Source organism: Passer montanus, unplaced genomic scaffold (assembly GCF_014805655.1).
Source record: "Passer montanus isolate IOZ18808 unplaced genomic scaffold, ASM1480565v1 scaffold5, whole genome shotgun sequence".
In the NCBI taxonomy this organism is placed as follows: Eukaryota; Metazoa; Chordata; class Aves; order Passeriformes; family Passeridae; genus Passer; species Passer montanus.
The window spans coordinates 17,604,483-17,610,482 of record NW_024369929.1 but is presented as its reverse complement, the minus strand read 5'-3'; positions in this window follow the sequence as shown (position 1 = coordinate 17,610,482).

Here is a 6,000-nt window from a genome sequence, read left to right as displayed (position 1 = left end):
GTTCAATGGCTGCTGTTTCACTGACACCTAAATTGAATTAGAAATGCACACTTTATATATAATTGAAACTATGCTAATGCACAATGCACACAGAGAGCTCTCCTAGTTCTCAGCTCAATCTGCTGCTTTTCCTGCACTGAAATGACAATTCCTCCAGAGTAATAAAGGAAATCTGCCCAAATTGTGACCAGAAGTTTACTAATCAAATCCTGGGATTCTACTCTGAAGGCAGAAAAAGCCACAGGAGATTCCCAAGCATGATAAAGAATGCTTTTCAATCCAGGTATTGCAATAATAATTTGTTTTCTTTTTTTTTTTCTTCTTAAAATGTACTCGGGAATACAAAAGCATGCTCCAAGCTCATGTCAGGGTTTGACACACACACCAGCTATTTCTGATGCTCAATTTGTGGCTTTCTTAGTCTACAAGAAAAAAACCCCAAAAGCCACTTAGGCCTGGAATCATAACTGTGACCCAAGCAGCAGGGACAAACAGCACAAGGAATTGGGCTATTGAGACAGCAGATTCCTGCCCTCACATACAGAAACCATCATCACCTGCTTGCAACAAATTACTTGGCCTTTTAGAGCTCTTCCTGTGGAACTGGCATTCCCAATTGTCTCCTGGAGCAAGTGGTAAACAGCAGCAGCCATTTGTGTGTAAGCTGGGAAAAGCACAAGAATCAGCTGGGCTCCAGCACCGCTGCTCACGGCCCAGTGAGCTCTCATTGAATCTCTCAATCCTTAATAAGCATTTGTCCTTAATTGCTGATTTTATCGTAGCCCAGCACTTATGCCATAATTGATGAACATTGTTTGCAGCAGAGTTTTATGGCTCTGCCTCGCTCCAGTGCCTGTGCAATTGGATCTGCCGTTCCTCACCATGGCACGGCGGTGCCTGGCACCATCTAGTGCTGGGATGCCCGGCTGGGGCACGGCACGGGCACCCCAGCCTCAGATCATGAATCACAGGATATCCTGACGTGGAAGGGACCCCAAGGATCCCCGAATCCAACCCTAAACCATCTCTGCAGGAAGCAGCCGGGGCAGGTCAGAGCAGTGCTCAGCAAGCAGAGTGAACAATCCTCTCCCAGCTCCTGGTCAAACTGCCCTGGCACAGCACGGGGCCCCTGGGGGCAGGAAGGTGGGGAGGGGGCCAGGCAAACCTTGATCCAGCTTGACAGGAGGTTTAAGCTGTAAAATTCAGAATATCCTTGTCTCCTGCAGGCTTCCCGAGGACTCAGCAATGGAGCACTCTCCCAAGAGGAAAGGCTGACTGGGGAAATTGCATTTCCCAGCCAGTCCCAGCCTGGCCCGAGCTCTGACCCCCAAATATCCACCCCCTCCTCATGGAAACATCTCACCCCTGAGGAGCGGAGTCCCTCAGCATGATGAGCTTTGACTTGTTACTTTAATGTGAGTTTGGGGATATTCAATTATTAAAACAAGGGCAGGAATGTGGGGAGGGGGCCAGGCAAACCTTGATCCAGCTTGACAGGAGGTTTAAGCTGTAAAATTCAGAATATCCTTGTCTCCTGCAGGCTTCCCGAGGACTCAGCAATGGAGCACTCTCCCAAGAGCAAAGGCTGACTGGGGAAATTGCATTTCCCAGCCAGTCCCAGCCTGGCCCGAGCTCTGACCCCCAAATATCCACCCCCTCCTCATGGAAACATCTCACCCCTGAGGAGCGGAGTCCCTCAGCATGATGAGCTTTGACTTGTTACCTCAATGTGAGTTTGGGGATATTCAATTATTAAAACAAAAACAACAGTTCCCAGCTGTGAATCCAGAGCACAACCAGGACAAGGTGAGATTTTGTCCTGTGACACTGCACATGAACCCTTATCATTATGACAAAACTGTTGTGGTTTTTGGTGGATGGAGCAAAAAATTCCCTGATGGAGCTGGGGATGCTTAAATGCCTTAAAATCTTGGCCTCAAGCTGTTGTCAAATTTAGAATAGGCAGCAACATAAAACTGCCCCCATCCCTACCAGTTCAGAAAATAATTATTTTAGCAGCACTCACGTTATCAAATTAAGGTTTTTAAAAAGATGTTTTGTGCAACCAATTCCCATTTATCAGAAAGTGCCTCATAAGAATACCATGCACCTGACAGAAGATTTTTTTAATAAGGCACATTTATTGGAGAATTATCTACTACCTGTTTGACCCATGAAATGCAGTTAACTTAGATCTACTGTAAGTGGCATCATGGGGCAGCTGGAGTGTCTATTACACGGCAGTTTCAGCAACAAGAGTTGAGGAAGGGCTTCATTGTCCCGGGGAGAGTGAAAACACACAGCCCCTGCCCTTGGAGTATCTGAGTGTGTATACTGTGACCATCATCACCCGAGGAAAGTGAGGCCAGACATACATTTTTAAATGTTTTCTTTACATTTCAAGGGCGTGATCTGCAAATTGTATCATCCTGGACTCTCTCTAATCCCCCCAAATAAATCCAGTAACAATCAGCACCACACAGATATACTTGGTGTGACTTCCAGAGCAATCCCATACACTCCTGGAGGCAATGGCTGTATTTGTGTTGCCTAAAAAAATGTTATAAAAATGCTTCCAACTAAGCTGTTCCAAGAATGTTATTGGCTGTAGTAGAGCCTCTGAAATCTGGCACAGCAACACCCCCTCAAGCTACAGAAGTCTTTTCTTTGTCCCAGGAAATCTCATGTATATTTAGCAGAGTTAAATTTAAATTATTATTTTCCTCCTCTGCTTGTGCTCCCCAGCAACAAAGCAACAGTAATTGAGGTGGATGTTTTGTGAAACCACAACATGAGACAACAGAACCTCAACTCCCCATGTTAAAACACTTGTCTGCACTCCAGCTGAGCTCCTTCCCAGCACACATAACCTTTCCTTCTAGGAGCAGGGAATCACCACAGCTTCCTGCCTCCCTCCAGGGATATTCTTCTTTTGCCCCACTTCTTGTTCCCCAGGCCACCTTCTTCAGCAGCTGCAGAGGACCTGGCTGCAGCTCTGCTCCTCTGCAGCTCATCTCTTCCTGGGAAATCCACAGCAATGCCTTCCCTTCCTGCAGCCGCTCCTGTTGGAGGGAACAGGAGAATTTTGATCCCCCACACCCACTCTGGGCATTCCCAGCCTGGTTTGCATGCCCAGGAGCTCTGTGAGTCCTGAGCTGTCAGCTCCTCTCTGAATCTCAGACAAAACCATTCCCAGAGCACCCTTCACTCTTCATTCCCTCACAGACGCTTCCCTGCAAGAGTCACTCCAAAATCAATGCTTTGCCTTTCCAGTGATTATCCACAATAACCTATGGGAGCTCCTGCCAGCAGCTGTGGCTTTATCCTTGCTGGAAATGTCATTTGCTGTTACAGGAATTCCAGCAGCCCCTCGGAGCTGCTACTAAAAATGAAAACAAACCTTCTTCTGTGGAGTACTATTGAGAGAAAGCACCTTTTTCCAAAATGCCAGACTGCACTGAGCCTCCCCAGCTGCCTCCCAGGAACAGATGTGCTCCCTGCTCCCGGCCTGGGATGCAGCTTCAAGCCAGTCACAATTCCCTGGGTACAGGTCTGCTCTTTGGGCTGCCATTTGGAGAGCCAATCCCAGATGTTCCTGGGTTTGTTTTCATAAAGCAACATGTTCCAGGAGATTGATTCTGATACCTCACTCCAAAGCACTTATTCTCACAAAGATTTCCAAACCTCAGGTGCCCGTAAATAAACACAACCCCATTTCAGCTCCAAGCCCCCGTTCTGATTCCATTCAAGTCCTTCTCCAGCTGCTCAAGTGCCATTTCAGAGATGGCAAACATTTCAGAGATACAGCAAACATTTTCCTGAGAAGTCAACGGGCCTTACCTGGCTTCTGCAGCCCAAGGTACACTTTATTAGAGACGGGAGAGAGATGCCCTCAGAGCACTGAGAGCCACTGGGTACTCATCAAATGCACTGAAATGGAAAGGAATTATTTTTACCATTCTTCCTGCAAGTGAACACCCAAAGCGTTCAGACACAGCTCTGGGGTGAGGAGGTCCTGAACAATTGTGCTTTAAGCATCAACTTCACCTGCGAGTGCAACAACCACATTCCAATAAAACCCCTCCAATGCCGTCCCCCTGCTAGAGCTGTTTTCCTGCTTTAACTGGAGTTTTACAAATCTCCATGGAAATGCTGCTCATTTGGACAGTTGCTTGGCATACCAACAGATGGAGTATGTTAATCAGTTTTTAAGGATATGCTAAAAGTCTGGGATAATTTGAGTTCTGTGTTCAGAGTGTTTGTAAAAAAACACGAACTTGTAATGGATTTAAAAAAGGTTTATTCTGCTACAGTGGAAGGGAACTGAATCCTAGAATCTTTAATCAGAGGCTTTTAAAATCACCAATTTTCTGTAATGCTGACTAGATTATTAAATCAGACTGTCTTCTCATCTTTGAGTTAAATTATGCACAAAAAATAAATATGGCTAAATTTATCTTTCATTTTAAAACCTGCTCTGGATTCTGAAGGGACCAAAATACTTGGCTGGAACAACACCTCAGATTTTTTATTGCTTTAAGTGATAAAAGTGCCATGGCAGTAACAATGCAACACTGGGTCTTGAAATACCACATGTGGGGCTCCTAAACTTTCCAACCTCACAGCAGGAAAAAAGGGGGGAAAAAAAAAAAGGGGAAGCAAATAATCAGCAATTCCTTTGCAAAGTGGAATGTCTGAAGGGAAGAAGAAAATCAAATGTATGTGATGGATTTCATCAGCAAAACCAAGCCAGGAGGATGCCCTGTCCTGGCTATAACAGTACAAGGGTTGAAGCAGCAGTTTTTGAGGTTCTTTTGTGTGTTTTCTCTGCTGATAAGGGCTCTCATGCTGCTGCTTACACACCTCTGCAGCACCACCAGACCTGAGCATTCTTCCTTGGAAAACGTTAACACCTTCCAGAACCACTGCAATTTTATATTATCAAACTTCTGCACATTTTTATGACACCCTGCTAATGCTAACAGAAAAGTCATTCAATTACATCAGTTTTTCTTCTCTGTGATGTAGAAAAAAAGCCTATAAATGCTGGCTGGCTTACTTCTTGATTACATTAGTGGATATAAGAGTTTGCTGGTTTATTACTGTTTTGTTAAATAACCTTTGTGTGTATTAATCTGGTTAGTGGCAGACAAATGGAAAGACACATGGAAAGATCTGGAAGGTTTTGATACAACACCAAATAAATTGTCTTCTTTGGATCCCTCACTTTCTCCATGATAAGCACAGGGATTAAGGCTGAGTTCTTGTGCTTGTTTCAGGATGCAACACCTCGAGTGCCCCGGGGAGTGATCTCCCCATTCTCACCAGGTCGTGGGCAGAGCAGCCAAGGATCAGCCAAGATCTTGTCAGAGGCTGAGCTCAGCATGCCATGGGATACATCATTCCAACACACCGTGTAAGATTACAGCCGGGGAGAGGCAGCAGGAACACCTTTCAACAGGAAAAGAACAGACTAGCACAGGAGCACAGGGCGTGGAACACAGACGAAATTAAATGGCAAATTAATTGGAAAAACAAAAATCCCTGGTATTGCCTCAGTTCCCAGATATGCAAAGGAAACCACAAAAAATTGTGCAGGGGCAAGTTCTGACCTTGAACTCTGAGGATCTGGGAAATCAAACAAATTCCAACAGGAAGAGCTGAATTAGGAGAGAGGCCAGCACCTGAGCACCACGTGGAGAGATTTTTGAGCTGACTCTTACAGTTAGTACAAAACCAAAGTGTGTGAAACCCAGGTCTAGATTAAATAAAATAAACCCAGATATGGTTCTGAGCTCTGTCACATTTATGTTGTATTTCCATTACTTAGACAAACATTTCCTGGCTCGCAGCGGCCAGGCTGGCACAGAGTAAGTGCAGCCAGAAGGAACAAGCTGAACAGGGCAGACTTAGACCCTGGAACCACCCAGCTTCACAAGCAGGAAAAATTTGCAGCGCTGCATTTGGAATGTGAATCTGCACTGCCATCTGCAGAGAGTA